The 24,253-nt window shown below is 33.4% G+C and overlaps 1 non-coding gene across 1 annotated transcript; it reads right to left on the bottom strand.

The window, feature by feature from the left end:
• Window positions 1-23,955: 23,955 nt before the first annotated feature.
• TRNAA-CGC (transfer RNA alanine (anticodon CGC)) lies at window positions 23,956-24,027 on the bottom strand. The gene has a single exon. It is a non-coding gene; the product is annotated as a tRNA-Ala (tRNA).
• Window positions 24,028-24,253: the final 226 nt, after the last annotated feature.

Raw genomic sequence — 24,253 nt, 5'->3', positions numbered from 1 at the left:
ATCTATTTGCACGCTTTTATTAATTATTGTTCCTCGTGTATTGACTGGTGTATCCCTCAGTATTTTCTCGAGTACGATGTTGAACAAGATGCATGATAGAGCGTCTCTCTGGCGTAGTCCCTTTTTTACATCTATTGTTTCCGTTAATTCATTCTGTAATCCGGATTCTACTTTCTACTTTTAGAGATTATTTTATCAGTTCTATTAGTTGTGTTGGTGTATTAAATTCTTTCATTGCTTTTATTAAGAATTCTCGGTTTATATTGTCATATGAGCTTTCAAAGTGTATGAAGAGATGATGTGTGTCGATATTATGTTTACTTGTTTTTTCGAGGATCTGTCGCAGATCTGGAACAAATATCTGGTCTATTGTTTGTATTTACCAACTATTTTTTTAGCATGTGGTCTAAGTCTTTTATAAATGACGTTGGACATTATTTTGTATGCTGCATTCAGCAGCATTATTCCACGGTAGTTTCCACATTCTAACTGATTTCCTTTTTTATGTAATGGTACAATAATACCGCTATTCCACTCCGCTGGTAGCTGTGTATTCGACCATATCTTTGTTATCAATTCATGTATTGTTTTTTGTAGTGTGTCTCCTCCTTCCTTCAGTAACTCCGATGCTATTTGATCTGATCCCGGTGCTTTATTGTTCTTTAATTTGTCTACTGCTACTCTAATCTCGGCTATTGTTGGTGGAGTATTTTCTCTGTTGTCTGCTTGGTCTAATAGTATGTCACGGTTCGTCTCTCTCCGATCTCCTTTAAGCTTTTTCGTAAAATGTTCTGTTTATCTACTTAGTATCTCTTGCTGTTCTGTCAATATATTACCTTCCTTATGTCTACACATCGTTGTTCTGGGTTTGAAGTCTTTTCTGCTTTTGTTCAGTCTCTGGTAAAATTTTCTTGTCTCTGTTGATTTACTTAGTTCTTGTAGTTCTTTAAGTTCTTTGCTCATATATTCTCTCTTTTTTCTTTGGTGAGTTTTCTTTTCTTCTTTGCGTAGTCGTTTGTATTCTTCCTCTGCTTGTCGGGTTCTGTGCCCCTGTTTCATCAATAAATATGCTCTGTTTTTTTTTGTCTGTTATGATCTGACATTCTTCGTCAAACCAGCCATTCGTTCTTGTTCTTCTTTCTCTACCTTCTATGCCTAGTACTTCTTTAGCTGCCTCTTTTATGATGTCTCTGCATTCTTCCCACTCCTTATTTAGGTTTTCATGTGTTATTCTGTTTTCTAGTTTGTTCTTTATCTTTTCTTTATACTCTTTATTTTTGTTTGTTTCTTTGAGTCCTTCTACCTTGTATCGTTCATGTTTAGATCCTCTTTCCTTTTTGATGTTTGAAATTCTAGCCCTTACCCTACTTTCGACCAGGTAGTGATCAGAATCCGCATTTGTCCCTCTTCTGGTGCGAACGTTTATTATATTCGATTGGTGTCTCGAGTCTACAATGGCATGATCTATCATATTTCTGTAAGTCCATCCGGGGATTTCCAGGTACCTTTGTGTATATCTTTCTATCGTATAGCGAAGTACGTGCTGGCAATCGCCATGTTAAGTGATCTCGCTAGGTTTATTAACCTATTGCTATGGAGACTGTGCCTACCTATTGTGAGTTGGAATTGCCGTTCTTTTCCAATTTTGGCGTTTAGGTCTCCATAGATTATTTTTATATAATTTTTTGGGCATCTGATGGGCAACTGATATGCGGACTATTACTAAAGTAAAATTTTATTTGGATTATAGGTAGCTTCTTTTACATTACCTATTTGTTTTTGTTTTTTTTACTTGGGTTTGTATGATTATGGCGACACATTATGGCGAGACCTTAGGGTCCATTCACCAATGTATCCGATGTTACTCATTTTATATTAATTGCAACTACCTATTTGTTAATTTATGTAATACAACTATCGCTTCTCTTAATATATTCTTTATCATTTTAATCGTATTAATCAATATCTCTTGTTATACCGATTTTTATTTTTTAAATTCTGGATTACTTATTAGAATATAGTCTCCTTCTTTTAAATGTGCCTATATTCTAGAGATGTTGGTGACCATATTGACCCATCTTATTCTATTCACAGCAGCTCGAAATAGATTAGTTGACGTTAGACCAGTCCACTTATTAAGATTGGCCAGCCAGGATATACGTCTACGTCCAGGGCCTCTCTTACCCTTAATCTTGCCTTGTAGAATCAACTGTAGAAGTCAGTATTTATCATTGCGCATGATGTGGCTGAAGTAAGTCAATTTTCTGTTTTTTATGGTGTTAATAATTTCTTTGACTTTTCTTAGCCTCTAGAGAATAGTTATATTACTTGTGTGGTGTATATATGAAACCCTCAACACACGTCGGTAGCACCACATTTCAAATGCCTATAATCGTTTTATGGCATCTTCTGTAAGGCTCCAGCTTTCTACTCCATAGAGGAGGACACTAAAAACGTAACATCTAAGAATTCTTATGCGTTTATTGATACTTAAAGATAAGTCGCAGAAAATCTTCCTAAGACTGTCGAAAGAGCTTCTGGCTTTTTCAATACTAGTTTTTATTTCGTAGCTGTGAGCTCAAGTATCCTTATTATTGCAGCCCAAATTGCTTATTTTTTTCACTCTTTCTAACGGTGTATCGTCTATTGTAATTTGGGCGTTTATGTTGATGTTCTTAATGATCATTATCTTTTTCTTCTTGCAATTTAGTTTTAGGCCGTATTTGTTACATGCTTCTATAACATTATCAATCATCCTTTGGAGCCCCTGCGTACTATCTGCCAGCAACACTGTATCGTCTGCATATCTAATATTGTTTATAAGTTGGCCATTTACAGTAATCACATTTTCTGATTCGTCCAAGGCCTCTCTAAAGACGTTTTCAGATTATATGTTAAATAATGCTGGTAACAATATACAACCCTGTCTAACTACTTTTTCGACTCTGAAGATCTCGGGCAGTTCATTTTTTAATCGTATTGTTGCTTTTTGTTGGAGATATAAGTTTGAGATCAGTCTTATATCCTTACCATCGAGTCCTGATGTTTTTAGGATATCGATTAGTTTCCCGTGTGGGACCTTATCAAATGCCTTCTCGAAATCAATAAAAGATGCATACACATCGCAGTTGACATCCCTGGCTCTTTGTATTAGAACTTGCAAACTAAAAAGTGCTTCCCTCGTTCCGAGTTCTGCTCTGAATCCAAATTGAACTTCACTCAGGTGTTCTTCTAATTTGGTGTATATACGCTAGTTAATGATAGTAAGGAGTACTTTAAGTACATAACTCATCAAACTAACTAATCTATGTTTTTCACATTTTCCAGCGTTTGGTTTTTTAGGAAGTGGAATGAACATTGATAGTAGCCAGTCTTTTGGTAAGTAACCAGGCTCGTAGATGTTGTTGAATTGTTTCGTAAAAGCTGTGATTTGGTGAGCCTCTAATAGCTTTAAAATTTCACCATGCACCTCATCAGGTCCTGGTGATTTCTTATCTTTAATCCGCTTAATGGCCATAGTTACTTCTTCGTTTGTTATTTCCTGGCCGTAGGGATTGTTTATTTCAGTCGGACTTCGTGCTGCGTCTTTGAATAATTCTTGCATATATTCTTTCTTCGTAATTCCTCTTCAATGGTAGTCAAAATATGGCTTTCAATGTCTACAACTATGCCTGTATTGCGTTGTTTTCTAATATTCTGTACCTCTTTAATTTTTTTGTGCATATGGAAATCGTCATGTTTGCGTTGTAGTGTTTCAATTTCCGTACATTTCTCCATTAGCCATGCTTCTTTTGCTCCTTTTACCTTCTTTAGTATAGTCTTATGCAACTTCTTGTATTCGTTGTCATTTCTACCTTTTAATTTTTTTCGCTCTTCCATTACCCATACGCCTCCATTTATTTTATATCCTGGTTCTGTAGCTTCATCTATTACATCAGTACTATATGCAATTTATTTGTACTTATATTTATTTTTTTAATGTTGGTACCATCTATATATTATATATATTATTCAATTAATTATATATCTGTTAATCTTATTTTTTTCTTTGTATGATTTCCTCTATTGTCATTGTCTATCTTATGCTTAAATTCGTTAAGTTTCAAATTTTTAGATTTTTTACTAGGTCCTTGAGATTTCTTTATTTTCTTTAATATTTTCAATTTTAAATATTTTTCTAGACACATCTGTATCCACTGTTTCAATCTGTGACTCTGATATTCGGTATTTGCTACCAATACAGTAATACAGTAACTCTGTCTTGTATGAATAAACGATAACAATTGGTATCGTTTTAGTATCAGAACCACTATTTTTGTACATTTACACGGTTTTAAAAGCCAGAAACCATCCCAACATAATAGTTTCATCTTTTGCAAGTTCCACTTTAATAACTCATTCATATATGGTTGAATTTAATAATCACTCCAGTTATCAAAATCTCATCAGCAGCGGAGGTGTTATATCAATTCATTACGAATTAATATTCCTAAATAAACGCAACCCCACTCTCTCAAATCCCCACCCTGCTATTCCCCGTCTGCTCTTCTGATTGTCCTTTCGCCTCCTATACCAGAACCGAACTCTCTCCAACAAGTAACATCTTAGTTTCAAATTAACCGGAAGATGCACATCCCCATGACTGTAATTTCATGTTAAGGACATCCTTTGTCTTCCAAGAAATTAGCCATGAAAAACAAATAAAGAGAGAATATAATTATATGACTGGAAATATATTGTATCTGTAGATATATCAAAATAAAATTAAATACAAATTAAAATGTAATTTTAATTGTATTTTAAGAACCATATGTAAAGTCTTATATATATATATACCAAATAATAGATACCAAAAATACAACAAAATTTTTGAATTACAATAAAATATTTGAATGTGTAATTTCATTTTCACCTAACAGCCCATGTTCTAGCCTCCTTTTTGAGAAGGCTAGGACCCATGCAGGGTTGTAAAGCCAGAACAATAATGGTGACGATGACCTAATAGCTATGAATCACAGTCATCTATAAAATTTTTAATTGAATCTCTATCCATACCTGGGTATAGACCTTTTTTCTATTTCTCTCTATACTAGCAAAGGACTTGTACGAACTCATCACTTTATAGCTTCCCATAAAATTATAAGACCCTTCGAGATATAGTAAACTGATCACCGGCATCCTTTGGAGATAGGTAAACTCATCACCAGCATTTTCGCCTCAAAAAGCTGGTCTCTAATGCGGAAGTGTGCTTGTTACCTGTTACTCTTCTCGTTTATGTGGTAATTTATTAAATTCAAAAATTATTTTGAGCAAATTGCTTTTAAATACGAATACAAGAGATGTCCGTTGTTATCAGGTGTTCTTCAAAAGAAAAAAGAAGAAGTTGCAATATTTTTGATGGCCTCTCCGATAAGTCCTCTTGAGCTTTCATCTTGCAAGAGTTACTGATGACTTGACGGCTAAGTTTTCGAAGGTCGCTTACGTGATTGTGTACCAAGTCGCAGTGCAGAATATTTTCCGAAACTAAAATAATTATAGAAATATAAACACATACTGATCATTTTCAGACAACTGGACTTTATTCCATAAAATAAAGTCTTCTGTAGTTTTAAAATTTTAATAAATTCTTTATATATTTTTACGTTAAGTCAAAAAATATTTGGATCTTCAGCTAGTATTGCAAAACAAATAAGAGTATAATTCCAATCCTACATAGAAATTAATCATTTATACTAAATGATTTTCCAATCCTGGCACTTTGAATTTTTGTCAAAACCATCTAGCAAGAGAAATGAGGGTTTCTTAACAAACTTTGAAGAACAATATTGACATATTTGTGTTTATATTTAAACTTCCAAATATGCAGGATATTTCACTGCATTGCAAGTATGCAATGTTTTGGGATGATCTACGTAAAATCTAAAACTGTGTCAATGTGACTTTAACAATTTAATCAGAAATCTAAAAATGTAATATCAGAAAGGGTAATCTACTTAAAGCAACAAAGTAATAGTATGCCTTGTCTACAAAGAACATCTTGTACAGTTGACTTAAAGAACTTAACTAATTAAGTTCTTTCGTCGCACAAGTCCACAAAAGGCAATTCAATTTTAGAGTGTTTCGTAATTGAAATTTGAAATTATTGATAACTATTATTTTTCGTCCGCGTTGGCTCAAAACATAATCACTGAGCAGTTCACTATCCATGTTAAACGAACAAAGGCATCTGAAGAAAAATTTTTCTTTTCGTATAGTTTTAGGTAGCTATCAAGAGAATTTTGTGGAATTCCCAAATAAAAACCAATGAATTGCATTTGCATTTAATACATCTATTTTATATTTATTCTGTCAAATTACCAAATTTTAGCGGTTTGCAAGGGGTTTATGGTCTATACGGGGTGCAGGTAGGCCAGTGATGAGTTTACCAATCTCTCGGGGTCTATTTTATAATCCCTAGTTTTATTGGGGTGATGAGTTTGTACTATATACGAGGGTATTTATGCTAATTGGTGATGAGTTTACGTCTCCTCCTAGCAAACTAGTCATATCTTTACAGTTTCATCATGATTGTTTTTCAGGTCTAAAATCTAAAATTCGTATCCTATCTCGATTTAATATATGATTGCTATTTCGTTAGTAATTACATTTATAATTAGAAAAAACTAAGAAAAACTCATTATACTATTTCAACTAATTAGGTACGAATATTTGGTCTAATATTCAGAAGGAAAATTGAAATATATGAATTAATTTATTTTTAAATGTTGAGGTTTATTCGACACACAACCAGACCTGATCTTGAGTAACTACTGTGTTTAGCTTTTTCTCCTATGTTGTGTTTTACCAATTGTCCTACTGATTCACAAGTCTTACGCAAAAATTAAACATAATAAATTAAATTCCCATGCTAAAAACGTTCTCATACGGATGATAATAATCACATTTGCGTACAAATAAGTAATATATACATTACATTCCAATAGCATTTAAAGATATTTTGGAATTCTTTATTTTTATTTCATTTTAATATTATAAATATAATTACTAAATTATTTAGTTATTAAAAAGAAAATGTTCCACTCGGAATCTCTGCACCCAAAGCAAGCATTATTCCCTAAACTATTGAGCTGCCATAGTGTGTTTAGTCCGCAAAGAAAATAATATGTCTATGTTATAATTTTTAATTTATGGTTCTCTTAGAAACCGTTTATATTGATGTTCATCCACCAATTAATGGCTTTCATTTGACACCTATCATGACCTGAGTGACGATAATGTTTAAATTGTTTTATTAATGGCAACTTATACTTTAATAATTGACGTATAAAAAATGTTTATTTTATTTATAAATAATGTATTCTTATATGTTATTTCTAATAACAAGGAGACTTGTAATGGCACTTTTCAATTGGACCCTTGCATATGACTATTGTTAGTCAACAATTGTCGAAAATGTCCAAAATATAAATATATATATATATATATATATATATATATATATATATATATATATATATATATATATATATATATATATATATATATATAGACAGTTAAATCTTTTTCAATTCGAGTCTCACCATTCTCCTATAAGTATTTCGTAGTCTACCACAATCAGGGAGACTTGTGAAGACTCTAGCTAAACTAAAACGCAGTGTCTAGCTGGCAATTACTATAACATAATATGCCAGTATATGCTAGTAGCGATCTGTATGAGGAAACGTGTTCGGTGACTTCTCGATGACGACTTAAGTAACCTGTATATATAACAGCGCTACAGGCCTCTGGTTCCCAAAAACTTGGTTATTTCCCTCCATTTTTTTCGGTCCGTTACTTCTCTCTCTAATCTCTCACACCTATTTCTAACAAATCTTGCCTTACTGCTTCCAACCAGTTCTTTTTTGGACGTCATCTTCTTTTTTTCCATTTCTTTCTCCTTTAGTATTGTTTTAACATTTCAATTCTCTGGCATTCGTATAATGTGACCAAGACGTTTAGTTCTTTGGGCTCGTATTTTTGCCGTAATTATTGGTTTTTCATACACCCTTTATTTGTTTAATTTCTTCAAATATTCTCCGCCGTCTTTATTCCTCCGAAGATTTTTCTGAGCAGCTCTCTTTCCCAGATCTCTACTTCCTTTTCTTTCTGCTGGTTCATAATTTACGTTTCGCTGGCACACATCACTATCGGTCTGAATACTGTCTCGTAGACTCTCAGTTTAGTTCTTGACACAGTTTTTGCTTTCAGTATTGAATTTAGTGACCCTATCGCTCTGCTTCCCTTTATTAATCTTTTGTCTATTTCTTTTCATTTTCCCTTATTCGTTATGGTTATTCCTAGGTATTCAAATTCTGACACTTTTTCAAAACTATAGACAGTCTCTGCTTCTTTCATTTTGGTATATTTGTTATTATTTGTTATGTCTTCCCTCATTTTCATGTATTTCGTTTTTGTTTTGTTTATTGTTAATCCACATCATCCGCGTACACTATACACTCTTCACTACTATTAAAAATGGTCCTGTTTGTGCTCATATTTGATCTTCTTACGATTTGTTCTAATACTAGGTTGAATAAATTCGTTGATAGCGGTTCCCCTTGTTTTAAACCTGTATTTACTGTGTATTGAAAAAGTTACTTCCATTGTTACCCTATTTATCGTGTTCCTAAGCGTCATTCTCACTAGCCTTATAAGCTTTTCTGGTATTTCTTTCCTTTAATCTTTCTCTACCTTCCTTAAAAATATCAGCTGGATTACCACTTAATCTTGCACTTTTGTTATTTTTTTGGTCTCTTCTTATTTCTTCGACTTCATTCAAAGTTGGTTCCTCGCACTTCCCTTCTTCATCTTCTTGGTAATTCTCATATCCTTGCAGTGCCCCTTGTTGGTCTGTATTTTATAGATCTTTGTAAGTATGCCGCCTATCTGTTTAATTTTTCTGTTGTTTCTCCTAGAAGTAAACCTTCTTTGTTTCTGCAATACTGTGGATTAGTCTTTTTAGTTTTTCTGAATTTATTAGCTTCTTGGTAAACATTTTTTACCTCTTTGTTTATGTAGACTTTATCAATGCCTTTCAATTTCATTCCTACATTCTTCATCGAACAAGTCTTGCCGTCTTTTTATATGCTATCTTCCTATACACCTTTCTGCTGCTTCCGACATTGCTGTGTGTATGGTCCGCTATTCTTTTTCTTTATCCTGTTTGACTGAAATCTCTAGCTTTTTATTTGTCTTCCTCTAGTCTGTTTTCTACCTGCTTCTCTTAAAGGTGCTCTAATTGATAATTTAATCTATCTCTAACAGGTTTTTGAAATTATTGGTAGTCCTTGTTTTAATTTTGCTATTATTAGTATATAGTTACTGCTGGTATCTGCCCCTATGTTGAAGTCTTGCAATCGATTATTGCCTTTGTTTTTAATTATTATGTTACAAAATATAATTAAATAAAAATGTTGACTAAGTTTTTATATATTCTTTAATAAACTGTGTAATATGCGTAATAATTTTAGTAAACTTGTTTACAAGAGAGTATTATGACGATCTTTTTTGTATTATTATATATTTATGTTACGAATTTATTTATTATCGCTTGATGGCTATATGTGGCCGAGCCCACACCTGTACAATAATATTGTTCTCTCGCTTCTTCTCGTGGTTTCGGGGGGTCGTGGCATCATTGTTGCCCTCTATCCCCACCACTAGACAGCAACACTTCTTCATTTGTTAACTGTGTGCTATGTGAATCAATACGGTTTTCGGGTGCGATCGGCTGGTTTCGCTTGATGATATCGCAGGATCAGGAGTTCAGGACAATCGCGTATGCCATGACGAATGTGACACCCTTATGAGACCGGTACGGGTGTTAATTCCCCCAGCAAATGTTTAAAGTTGTTTAATGAAAAGTTAGGAAGCTTCTGGAAAATTATTTAGAGATCTATTGCTCACGATGACAATGAGCAGCTACTTTTATGGCATTCGGAAGAATTACTTTTTAAATTATTTACGTTGGAATATAAGATATTTAAAAACCACTACGTGCTTTATACTTTTTAACATCAATTTTTTTTATAGAGAAGAAAATTTAACACCAAAATATTTTTAATTTACATGTAAAATGGTTTTTATTTTAGCAAATCTATTTGTGCGCAAAAAATTATTGTTAAACACGTGAAAGTTAGAATATTTGGTATATTTTGGTTACATCTTTTGAATGTTAAACAATCAAACACCTAAGACAAAAACAAATAAATAAATCAAATAGAGCCTGAAATATCTTAATGCGTCATGTTAACTAACAAAACTATATCAATGAAAGTAGAAAGCAGAATTCACCATAAATAAACACCATCTATTTTGGGGATATGTTAAACAATACTTAATTTATGCATAGTTTATATAATTTAGCTCCCCAAGACTAGAAGTCTCATGGCTTGGTTTACTCTACTTTTCCATTTTTCCCTATTTGCTTCTTTATTTTTTCAATTTGGGATTTTAATTTCTTCTATGTCATCTTCAACATTCTTCTTTCACCTAATTTTCGTCCTACCAGTCTTTTTTGTTGCTATATTTCCTTTGAAAATGTCAAAACCATCCCAGTCTTTGTGATTTTATGATCACTATGATATTCGGTTCTCCATATATCTTCTCTAGTACTATATTTGATCCTTTTATCCATATTTAATTTCATAACTTTCCTCCAAATAATCTTCTGAGGACTTTCTTTCCTACACTTATAGCATGACTTTTTCGGAATTTTTCGTCGTTTATGTTTTAAGGAAATATATTATATTGATATAGGTCTTATTACGATCTTAAATATTCTTCTTTTTTTGGGGGAAGGGGTAACGGGTAGAACCCTTTTACAGTCCCCCAGTAGAGGACGGACTACTTTAGGACTTCGCAAACCTGTCACTACGCCAGCTACTGTTTCTCTTCCAAGCTCCTCTCTAGAAGAAAAAAGGTCCCAATCCTGTACTACACCTAATCCCCATATATTCTTGCCTTCCCACACCCTGACTAGAAGGTCAAAGACCAAGATCAAGAAAAAGATCAGGCACAAAGGAAATGATTCTGGATCGGCTTATCATTGGATTTTCACAAGCGGAGCTGTATTACCAGAATGGTTGTGATACTGCGATTCAATAGAGCAGGGGAATCCATTGCATTATCATTCCTAAGAAAGTTATGCATGACGTCTAAAAGAATATCTCGGATGTTGTCACGTAATCCGATTAACGACCGACACTAACGTGAGTTTGGGTCAAGGAGTACGACACCGGCCACCGGCCACGCGAATGTTAGTGATCAAATATCGTGTGAAAATTCAGCTACTGGTTCACAGAAATTAAAACTCAAAATATTAAATCATGTCGGTACATGAAACGTGCAAGGGCTAAAGACAATCACAAGTAAGCTGTCAATTATTGAAAGAGAGCTGGCAAGGTTGTAACTGCGGAAACCTTTTTTAGATAGTGCTAGAAGGGTCACCAATGGAGACATTGCAAACGGCATCATATTATGGTTGGTGGAGAGCGAGTCGTGGGTTCGAACCTAGCTTTTCTAACCGGAAATGGATCCAACAAAAGAAGTAGTTAAGATACAACAAGATAAGATAGATTAGAAAAGACAGAGAAATAGATATCAAGAGAGATAGGTAAAATTACCAAAGACAAGCGAAGATAAGAATAAGTGCATCACTAAACTTTTTGGGGTTACCAAGGGAAAATTAAGAAACCTTAGAAACAAAAAGATAATTAGGTTTTGAGAGCAACTAAAAGAAAAGATATTAACAGTTAATTATTAAATAAATGTGGTCAACAAACTACATAAACAAATAACAAATAATATGTTCGGTGGAATTCATCCAACAATACTTACCTACAAACATATACAGCCTAAGTTTTCTCCTGGTTAAAAATATCGTGATAGTTAAATATTTTTATTAGTAAATATTCAGAAATACTCTATTATCAGGAAACTTATTAGGAGTAGACAAATAAAATTTAGTAGGTAAACAAAAAAAATATATATATTTAATAACTGAATCACCCTACGGGTGAATTCCAAAAACAAGAAATACAAATAAATCTACCTTATTTACTTACTTACTCCGTGGCATTACAACCCTTCGTGGGTTTTAGCCGACTCAACAACATGCCTTCATTGTTTTCTGTCTTGAGCAACCTCCATCCAATTCTCCACGGCCATAGTGCTTAGGTCTCCTGCTATATTATCTCGCCACCGGAGACGAGGGCGTCCGCGTGGTCTCCTTCCAGTTGGGATTTCCTCCCACACCAGTCTTACTGTTCGTTCGTCAGAATGTCTTCTGAGGTGTCCTGCCCATTGGAGTCTTCTGAACTTTATTTCTTTTATGATGTTGGCGTCTGGGTAAAGTTCTTCGAGCTCTTTGTTAGATATCCTATATTGTCCTCATGCTTCATCCAGCACAGGGCTAAAGATCTTCCTTAGGATTTTTCTTTCTCAAACACATAGTCTCTCGTCGTTTGCCTTTGTTAGTGTCCACGTTTCGCTTCCATACATCACAACCGGTCGTATGATTGTTTTATAGACCTGTATCTTCGCACGTCTTATTAGTTGTTTCGATTTTATAAGGTTTTGGAGGGCAAAATGACATCTGTTGCCGGCCTGGATCCTGTTGTTTATTTCTTGTGATCCTTTATTGTCTTCGGTTATTGTTGTTCCAAGATACTTGAATTCTCTAACGCGCTCAAAGTTAAAGTCATCGATGGTGATGTTCTGACCGATTCTGTCTATGCTTTGGTTATTGCGGCTCATAAACATATATTTCGTATTGTTTTCGTTGATTTGGAGCCCCATTTTCTCTGCTTCCTTCTCGAATCTCACGAAAGTCTCCTTCATCCTTAATCGTATGTTTCCTATTAGATCGATATCGTCTGCAAATGCCAGTAGTAAGTTTGGTCCTTCTCGATAAAATACTGTATTCGGTTTTTCGATTCTTATACTTCTGATTAGGTGTTCCAGAGCTAAGTTGAAGAGTTGTGGTGAAAGTGCATCTTCCTGTTTTAGTCCATTGTTTATTTCAAATGTCTCCGAGTATTTTTGTCCAACTCTCACCTTACATCGTAACCGTTCCAAATAAATCTACCGTTACATGTAAAGAAAATGCGAAATCTTTCAATATGTTAGACATAGACACATGCACATATAAATAGAATATAACATTAAGGAGAACTTTATGTTTTAAAAAAATTCCAAAAGAGTAGATCATATAAATATCTCTCCTTAATGTTTTAGGCTGATTTCGAGATAACTGGCTTTAAAAGTAATAATTTAGAGTAATGATTTACAAAATAATACAAGATAAGACAAGATTATAAAAATCAGTTTTACAAAATTAAAACGAGGAAAAAACCGCACTTGGTTCACAAGCAGCTACTCGCATAGCTTTTATTTAAATAATGAATGTTTGTAATTAATATTTTTTAATAAAAAGATATGAAAGTTAATGAAAGTTCTGAAAAGTGCAATTGATGGAATCGTTGTTCCTTAGAGGAATTGATTGCATCGGTAGTTAGCTTTAACCACCGATCAGAAAATGTTGTCGAAGATAGCCCATAGATCACTATACTTTGGAGATAATTGGAGGTAATATTAATAGTAAGACCACTTACAGTACCTCTAGATAATGTTGCCTCTTAAATCACACTGAATTTAAGCTGTACTCAACTTTAGTATCAAATACTGAAGGTAATTTATAACATATATTTGATCTACTCGGGTGTTAGGTCAAACTACTTAAAATACAATAGAAGTGAACTACTTAAAAAGAAGGATGTGTAGAAATATACTTATAGATAATTTCCCAGAGAAATAATACGTCCAAACTCTTAGACTAGCCAACGAAAAGTGATTCTCTCTTTTTCAAATTGGACAAACTATCCCCTAGAATAGAATAATCCCCACTTAAAGAACTCCCTCCTAACAAGATTTGACTTATTTTCATTATCGACGTAAACACATAAACATAACAGTATTTTTTAAAAAGGGAAGCAAAAGGGCAAATAACTGTACCATATTGAGGGAAAGGTTCTCTTTAAAGTAAAGCTATTTGTTAGAAGTTTAATTTTATTACTCTCTTCCTAGCGCTATAAAAAAGGGGCCTAAATGTTCTTTGTTCCCAAAAAAATGACGATTGCTCTTAAATTTCTAACAAAGCAGCCATAAAGTAATCTGCATGTTTCGATACTTATTTTAAGGAATAAAAAAGCTGAAAGATATAGCTAGAATTAAGTCTATAAAGAAACAAAATTCTAAAGTACCGTTACCTTCTCATAAAAGATTATATCAGCATCTCTCGTACCAAACAGATTACAATAATACCTATATAAAATGTGAGATTCTAGGTCTACTTTTAAAACATCATTATTAGTTTCGGCTAGGCGCAAAAGAAAAATTTTTGGATACGGCCATTAGCGTAACTGCGATAATTGCAAAGAGTTTTTAAAATTAATCTAAAAGCAATATATAATAATTAGTTACTAATCTAATTAAAAAAAAATGTTACAAGGTATAACATTAAAATCTCTGGATAGCTGAAACTCATTGTTTTCAAGGGCCATTTTAGAACACATAATGGCAATGATGTTTACTTCTCTGGCAGTGAGGGTCAGAAATATACTTGTGTGTTGCTACTTTGGGTATGTTATGAGAGCAGACATACAAAACATGGAATGACTTATTATCCAAAGAAAGGTAGAAGGCTAAAGATTAACAGGCAGATCTCCAACAAGATGTATCGATAAAATTACAGTAATGTGCAAAAGACCTATGCATGAGGTAAAAGAAATGCCCAGAGAGAGAGAGAGCGAGACAGAGGGAGAGAGAGAGAGATCTTTGGAGACGGACAATACGCGACATCATGATGACCACTACACTACCTCTGGGAGTCAGGATTGAAGGGAGAGATAGAAAGAGAGAGCGAGAAAGGGAGAGAGATTCTTATACTAGCACATATGGATATGTTTTCACTTCTTAATATCTTATTTAAAGCAAAGATACAACGACATAATCCAAGTCATAATTCTGGTTTGGATTTATTTCCTCATATTTAGTCTCCTGGAAAATACATTACAGCTATGCTTACTATTTCATTGTAGAATGCTAAGCATTTGAATTTTCGTTGATATATAAACCCTGTCCTGTTGATTCCGGCCATTGACGACAATTTCAAGAAGGATATTGAACAACAGGGATGACAGTGGGTCCCCTTTTCGCCCCCGCTCACTTCACCGCTCGATGAATAGTGCCACTGTAGATTTCCTATATTCATAGTTTTCTGTTTGGATTTCGCTTAGCAGAAAAATTTGATCTACTTTATTGTGTCCTCTTCTGAACCACATTGATATTTATTATTCTCTGTTTTTTGAGATATCCTATTTTTATATATGTACTGCAGGTATTTAACAGGTTGACTGTCAGTCGGTCGTATACGACAGTTTAATAAGTACTTCATGCCACGGAGGTCGTATACAACCGATTTGATACGGTCTGTGATATGGTTTCTGTTTTGCCAGAGGTCGTGTAGAGAAGTAGAGTTATTGCAGTATTCGACCGCCTTGGCATACAGTCGTCGTATATACATATCAGTTTTCATTTTGGCTGAATAGGGGAGACTGAAATAATATCGAAATTTTAACATATCTTTATTTCGAGTAAAAAATATAAAACTGTAAAAAATATCCATTACAAACTAAAAGACATACAAAAGTTAAATAAGAATATGAAAGAAATTAAAAATTATCGTTTATTTGGAGTGTTTGTTGAAACAATCTATAGAAAGGTGTGGTTGACCTTCACAAGTGTCACAGTAAATTACTTCTTTTTTGACCCGATTTTTTGTTATGTTTCTTGAATCTTCTCTTTAAAACAACCTTTACAGTATTTCTTCATTTTATCATATGGTCCTTCTTTTTTCACCAAAGTATGAGTTTGCGTCGATCTCCTTGTGTTCTTATCTGTTGTTGGTCCCTTTCGGAATCATTCTGTGACTCAATGTTGTCTTCATAAGTTAAGAGCGACTTTATTACATGCTCTCTAAATTCAGTTATTTTCATCTTTTTATCCGCTAGTTGATTGAAAATAATGTGAGAATTTACGAGGGATGTACCAAGAAGAAATTCCACAGAGAGCTTCCTGTACCATTTCAGTGACTTTCGTAGAGGTGAATTATAACTCATTGTATTCCATTATAGCCTGAGGCCTAAACAACACCACTTGTCGCTGAATTGTTCAAGTTTTGTTAGTGTGTTTAGTAGATAGTAACAAGACATCTCTTTTATTCTTCCACTTCAAAACGCAGATGCCTCTCTCGTTTTCCAACCCAAATGTTTCCCTTTTTTCAATTTTGTATTAATTACTTCTTTTGGGTTTCCACGACGATTTGCTCTTAGCGTCCCAATATAGTAGTTATCAGCTACTATCGTACCTCCTGAATTCAAAAGGCGCTCTGATAGGTTAATCACTACATTTGTTGGTACAGAAGCGTCACCTTCATTTTTCTCCTTAATTTCTCTTTCCTGCATAAATCCTTATATTCCACGTGTAGCCATTGTCACTACAAAGTTTAACTCCATACTTATGCAAAGCGTAACTCCATACTCTGAATTATGTACATCTGAAAATATGATATGAACATATGATATGAAAATATGAAAACTATATCTTACCTGAACGTTCATTGCTTTCCAAAACCATACCAACTATTATTTTACCGCGACTTCCCATTTTATTTCAAGAAATAGTAATTGTTTTTACTATTATCTAACTCTAAAAATAACAGGAGCACAATCAACTTACTTGTCTTACTAACAATCAAATCTCTACTGATAAAGTATTGGTCAAAACAACCATTCAGCAGAATAATACTCGACAAGTCTCATCATGAACAGAACGACCGCCCGACCGACATCTTGGCAACACGGGAATAGGTATGTCGCCTACGCCCCGGCGGTCGTATTCGACCCCTGACACATTTTTTCAAAAATTGGAACTAATAAATGAAATTGGTGAAATATTAGTAATGGAAGTATTTCAGTTGGTGGTCAGATGCACTTTTTTCAACCTGGCACCATGGACTTTTTTAATCATTTTTTGTGGCAGTCAACCTGTTAATATGCAAGGAATTATAACATAAACTTTTGTCTCCTTTTTTTTTAAGTTATACACTGTCTAGCTTCAGTCTATTATTTCGATGTGTTCTGTTCCCATATTTATTTCAGAAATTTTTCCAAATGCTTGGTTAGTACTGGTTCTCCATATTTAAACATTTCGGCTGCTATTTCATTCTTTCTAGAGCTCTTCCTATGATCTTTTCTGATCAGTTTCTTCCTTCAGTTCTTCTTCATATTCTACTGTGCGTATTTCATAGAAGCTCTTCAAATTATTCTTTCCATATATCGTCGCTAATATGTCAAAACCCCGTATCTCAATTTTCGATGGTTTTGCGTTTTTTGTGTGGCCTATATTAGGAAATCGAGCTGCATCGATTGAGAAACCTCTTATTACAAAGCATGTGAAATTGCACCTCCGTCACTCGAATTCAGAAACCTTGTATCTCACATGTTGTACACGAACCACGTAAGTCAACACGTGTCTGAAAAATTGTTAAATACTGAACATTTTTGTGCATTTATATAGGTTTATAAGAATTATAACTGTTTATTAGAAGCTATGGTAAGTGAAAACATCTTATTACTTTGTTTTAATAATACGTAGACGCATTGTTTTACGTTAAACAGAAACATAACTATTATTATTCCAAAAAATTTTAGGTTATTATGACTCAATTATTTTATTTCAATTGATCAACTGAAGCAAATTATTTAAATCAATTAAGGAAAACCAAAAACTTGTCAGTTGGTACAAGAATTTCCAAAATAATGTATTACAATGAATTTTTAAATGAAAAAAATTGTGATACGAGGTTTTGTTACCTACAAAAATATAATCAAGTATATACAATATCTATTAATTTACGAGGTTTCTTTGGAAACAAAATAAGTGTTTTTTTGTTTTATTTTTAGGCAAGCCGGCTTCTAGAATGGTCAAACCAGCACTAGAAAGTCTAAAAGCGAATTCTGATATTGACCAGAATGAAAGTTACTACCAATCAAAATTCACATTCTAAAGAGGAAGTCGCAGAAGAGCCGTCATAAAGAAAATTGGAAAAAAGCAAATACAGGCTTTGAACAAGTTTATGAGACCTTTCGAGAAGAATCCTTCACAGAATGACGGTATTAGAAACTGAAGAATCCTTCAGTTTCCAGCACATTGCTTCTTCATCACTCTGTTCACAAAACATTCAAGTACATTCCTGTATTATTCTGAACCCAAAGAGTACTGCTATTCAAACAGGATCTCATTTAAAAAATGACACCCAAAGCAGATGCCTGGCTAGTATTAATATAGAAGATAATGGTATGAATGTTGATGTGAAGGACAGTACTGAGGTGGAGAATGTCAGTAGGGATCTAACTTTGAATATAGAAAATATTAGTAAAGCTGCGGAAAATCGACACTATAACACCGACATTGAATTTGAAGAACCTTTCGAAGGATCACAGTCAAGTTCAGATCAGAACGCAGAAATAAATTTAAAGCATTCCTTGAAAACTGCCAAAGATGCCCTCCCATTATTGCCGTTCATCAACGAGTAAACTTTATTTGGAAACAACTTTTCAATCATATAAGGAAGTGTATGACGTATACAAAAATTATGAACCACAATCTGCTGTCGGATATGATGTTTTCTTTGATGTGTATCATCCAAGGAAGGGCCAGTGTGATTTATGATTTTCGCATAAACTGGACAATGTAGAGCAAGAAGATTATGAATCGCACATTAGCCAAAACGATCGCGCTAGAAAGGAAAAAACAAGGATAAAGAAGATGCGTTGTAAGGAAAAGTGTGCGTATTACGATGGATGTACAAGCGGTCCAACTTGTCCCTATCATCCCAGCAGGCATGGTATACTTTAAACAGAAACTAGCATGCCATAACTTCACCATCTATAATTTACCAAATAATAAGGTAGTTTGTTATGTATGGCATGAGGAAGAGGGCAAAACAGATGCCAACTACTTTACATCTTGTATAATTGATTTTTTAAATAAAGAGTTAGATGCCCAAGAAAAGGACACACCAAAAATTTTTTATAGCGATAGATGTTCTGCACAAAATCGTAACGTGACATTGGCTAATGTATTTCAGCATTTCTGCAACGAAAATGATACGGTAATTATACAGAAATATTTACTTAAGGGTCACTCGCAAATGGAATGCGATAGTGTGCACTCCATCTTTGAAAGAAAGAAAAAAAATGCATTTATTCACCATCCAATTGTGGAAATAATTAAAGAGGCCCGTAAAAATTCCAAAAATCCATACAAAGTTAAATACATTGATCACCAATTTTTTAATGACTATTCCGAAATTAAGTATTATTCATCCATTCGTCCAGGGAAAAAAGTGGGAGATGCATGCGTGAATAACTGAGGGCTCTAAGGTATTCCAGAGATTTGCCTGTCCAATTCAAACTAAACTTTGACGAGGAGTGGCAGTTTTTACCAGTTCGCAAAAATACGAATAATGCAGGAATCGCAAGAAAAATGTATAATGACCATTTGCCCATTACAGAAGACAAATTTAATCACCTGCAGTCTCTTAAGACTGTTATTCACCCAGATTATCATGGTTTTTATGACTCGTTGAAGCACTAATTTTTTTTTGTTTTAGAAATATGGAAAATAGTTGTGTTTATTTTATTTTATATCATAATGCTTATGTAACATGTTTGTTTTATTTCTTTGAAGAATAAACATTTTATTTTTCGTCTGTAATATTGTTCTTTTTGTGATTTCTTAAAATACACTAATTTTGAGATACAAGGTTTTGACATCTGAACGACGATATTCAGTATTTCCTCCTCGCTTACTAAATTTCGCTTATTTTTGCTTTTAGAAAATATATCACTATTACAGCTTGGACATCCACTAGCTCGTTGTACATAATTTTTGTTTTTGTTAAGTTGTCAAAACGTGGGCTTCCTACTGATCGTCTTCCCATTGGGGGACCGTCCCTTGCCGTCTTTACTTACTCTATTTGCTGTCATTCGGCTTATATGATCATTCCATTCGACTCTTCTGTTTCCTACCCAGTCCTTGATGTTCCCCACCTTGCATTTAAGACAAATATATGTCCTTCAACATCTCTCTTATAGTGTTTTACCGTGTTTCTGCCGCGTATGTCAATATTGGTCTGATGACTATTTTGTAAATTTTGCCTTTCATTTCTTTTATGATATTTTTATTTCTCCATATTGTTTCATTCAGACAACTTACGGCTCTGTTTGCTCTATTTACTTAATTTTGCACTTCTGTTTCGAGCTTTCCGTAGCTAGATCATTTGATGTCTAGATTTTTAAACTCCGTTACTTGTTCTATTAGCTGACCTTATAGCTCCAATTTACATTTTAGTAAATTTGCTGTTATAACCATGCATTTTGTCTTTTTTGGGAAAATGTTACATGTTACATTTTTTGTCGGTTATATTTAATTGGTGCAGCATACGTTGTAAATCATCTTTAGTTTGAGAGAGTAGTATTGCGTCGTCTGCATAGCAGATTATTTTAAGTTGTTTTTCTCACTTTTCTATCCAATTCTTAGTAAATTTCGATTATTTTGTGTACCTATTTTTTTTAATACTAAAAGCTGATATAGCGTAGCAATTATATACTCTACAATTTTTATTTGATTGATATAATATCTTATCGTAACTAATTTCTTCATTGATTGACAATCTTAGTCAAGCAAACTATAGGTAAATACAAGTGAAGTTATATTATGACACTTTGTAGAATACATTCGTACGTTGTATAGCTTCTCTTTTTCTGGAGATGGTCTTCGTTTTATTTTTGTTTGCTCTTAATTGCCAGATCCTTGGAGTATACTCGTCCTTTCCGTTTCATTTAGTATAAATAACGACAAGGATTGGAACTGACCTCCAAGACGAATTAGCCGCGTCCATTGTAAAGCTTTCATGATGAGTGGTGTCGCCCTTATGTTAGCTCTGCCGTTGCGACGTCCCCGCTTTCTCCACATACCGACGCCGCTGAGAATCAAACTAATCAGCGTCAACGTCAGAGCCGTCGTCGGAGTTGTTAAAAGCGTCGCCCGGTAACTGCTGACGAGGTATCTGCAGAAAAGGCAATAATAAAACAGAAATTTGAGAAAAGTATTATTATTGACCGTTTATTGCTAGATTACAAATAGCAATTACATTTTTTTGAGCAATAGTTGTATTGCACTAATACTATTACAAGAATCATCACATCACTGCTAATGAAACGCGTTTATGATTTTTTTCTGTTGTTTATATCATTAAAGCAATACTGCAGATGTAAATAAAAATTACAAAGTACGGAAAGAAAATAATTTGCATTCACTTACTTCTTACCAATCATCAATAGCCCAATATTTAATGCAAATTGGCCAAAACTTAATGTGTTTTGGACATTTGTGGTGTTTTGGCTTCTTAACAAGCTTGCAATATTTTAATCTCAGGCTGTACAAATTTCGTAGTACAGTGACTATCGATCCTGCCTCTTACAATTTATTCCTTATATCTCCATAAGTTTCCCTTTAGTGTTTTACAGCCCAATTTTTTAAAATTCGTTGTCCTCTGGGAGTGACTAAAAGTTTTTTTGCAACAGCGACCCTTTTCGAACCTTTCTGCCACATTGAACCGACTTAGCAAGAAGCTTCTATTTAAGTTTTGACTCAATCTTCAAAATGACAATTGAGATGCACCACATTCTCTTGATATTTCACTTTGACTATATGTGGTATTTTCTAATACTTAGAGCAGTAACAGAAGAGATTTACTCGACAGAAAAATCTTTACATTTACTCATCTGAAAAATGCCAATCAAAGATTAATTGTCGTGTTTTATAACTAGAAATTCATTAGATATATCACAGAAAGTGATGGAGTCGAACAAATATGGGCAAAAATTAAGTTTAATATCTTAGCCTTGGCCAAGGAAGTTCTTGGTGAAAGAAACATAAATAAAAATAAATCGTTCCCAAGGCGAATGGTTTTGTGCAGAAGTGAAGGAAAAATGTAAAGAAAGTAATTTTACAAGTGCTAATAAATCAGAGGATAAGTTTAGCAGCTGAACAATAAGGTTTTCGTAGTGAAAGATCATGTACAGATGCAAGATTTATAATAAAGCAAAGTACTGAGAAATCACTACAGTATAATAAACCAATATTTCTGTGTCTGATTGGCCCAAAGAAAGCGTTTGACAAAAGTAAGACTCAAGATGTAATCCACATTCTCTATAATAGAAAAGTTCCCCTAAACGTTATTAAAATTATTAAAAACATCTACCAAAACAACAAAATGGAAGTCATAATAGATGGACAATTTACAAGCATTCAATTTAATTATTGATGAAATCATCAAAAGCGTTAACAAAGAGAAGAGGTTACAGAATGGGAAACAAAGAAATAAAAATTCTCTATTACGCAGACGACGCAATATTGATAGCCCAAGATGAAGATAGTCTGCAAAGACTGGTCCACAGATTTAACATTAGAGCAAAATAATTTAATATTACACTCTCTTCTCAGAAAACTAAAATAATAGTAGTCAGCAAAGAACCAACCAGGTGTAAAATAGAAATTGATGGCATCAGTATTGAACAAGTAATGGAAATAAAATACCTAGGAATTACACTATCCAGATATGGAAACCTAAACAAAGAAGTGAGAGATCAAGTACAAAAAACAAATAAACTGGCAGGATGCCTTAATAACACTATATGGTGAAAAGACATATTATAACTGAGATGAAGTCAAGAATTTGTAAAGCCAATGTAAGACCAATAATGACATATGCCTCAGCGTAAACAAGACCAGACACAGCCAGCTACTGGAGATGGCAGAGATGGCAGAGATGAGAGTACTGAGAAGAATTACAGGAAATACGCTGAGAGATCGAAAGAGAAGTGAAGACATTAGAAGAAAATGTAACGTACAGTGTATAAACGAATGGACACAAAATAGAAAAAAAGAATGGAATAACCACATAAGCAGAATGCAGGAGACACTTGTCGTCAAAATAGCAAGAGATAAGTAAATTTGACAAAAGTTAATCCTAATCACTAATTTAACTAAAAAAAAACTAAAGTTGGAATAAGTCAAGTTACTGCACATTTTTAGCACATTCTATTGTCATCTGTCACGTTTTGATAACTCAACCAAAAATTTTCACTATTCTTTGCTTAATTATGTAGCATAATTGCATGATTATTCATTGATTATTATTCAACGTATTTAGAAGCTCTGTATTACTGTAAAGAGACTTTTAAAGTATTTTAAATTAAAAAAACTGAAATTTATCTTTGATGCCTCGCGTTTTTAACGGCTGGCAAATCTAATTTTCGACCTCTTTTTCTCAGTCAATCTTATATTATCATATTAAGAAAAAATTATCTTTAATTTGATATAAAAAAAACTTGCATATACGTCATGATCAGAGTATTTTATTTAAAAAATAAATAAACGAAATATAATATTTGTCAAAAACTAATTAGGTACTATTAATTGAATTAAAAATATTTGCAGCCACTTTTTGACTGGCAACCTATTATCAATGTATTCTCCTAATATTAAATGTATGTAAAAATGTAAGTTTGACGAACTACGTTATGAACGTAGTGATCCTGTAGTTGGATCTTGTACTATTAAATTTAGATTACTAAAATGAAGAAAATTTTGAAAAAAGTTGAACCTAATTTTGATTGATTGAATTGATTTTATTGTTAAATGAATTATGACTTTATAATTGATAATAAATATTTTATACGTAATTAAATTTAAAAAAAAAGTATTTATTAAAAAACAAAAAACTTTTGGAGGAGCTGGGATTTGAACCCAGGACTTTCAGCATGCGAAGCAGACACTCTACCACTGAGTTACACCCCCGTTGTCAATTGTTTTCAAAATTACTGAGCAGCTGCACATGGACTTTGCCAAAACATGTTTGTACAAATTTTTTGTCTATATAATTATTATCCACTTAATAATTGGCATCATGCATTTTATGTATTAACTCTGTTTTAACAGAGTAGTTCACTTTTAAAAGCATATCTTATCAAGAGTAGATATCATAAATAAAATTCTATAAAGTACTTAAGTATGTAGTTTGAAT

The sequence above is a fragment of the Diabrotica undecimpunctata genome, chromosome 4 (assembly GCF_040954645.1).
Source record: "Diabrotica undecimpunctata isolate CICGRU chromosome 4, icDiaUnde3, whole genome shotgun sequence".
Taxonomy (NCBI): Eukaryota; Metazoa; Arthropoda; class Insecta; order Coleoptera; family Chrysomelidae; genus Diabrotica; species Diabrotica undecimpunctata.
Note: the sequence above shows the minus strand (reverse complement) of the source record. Positions and strands in the feature narration are given on the sequence as shown.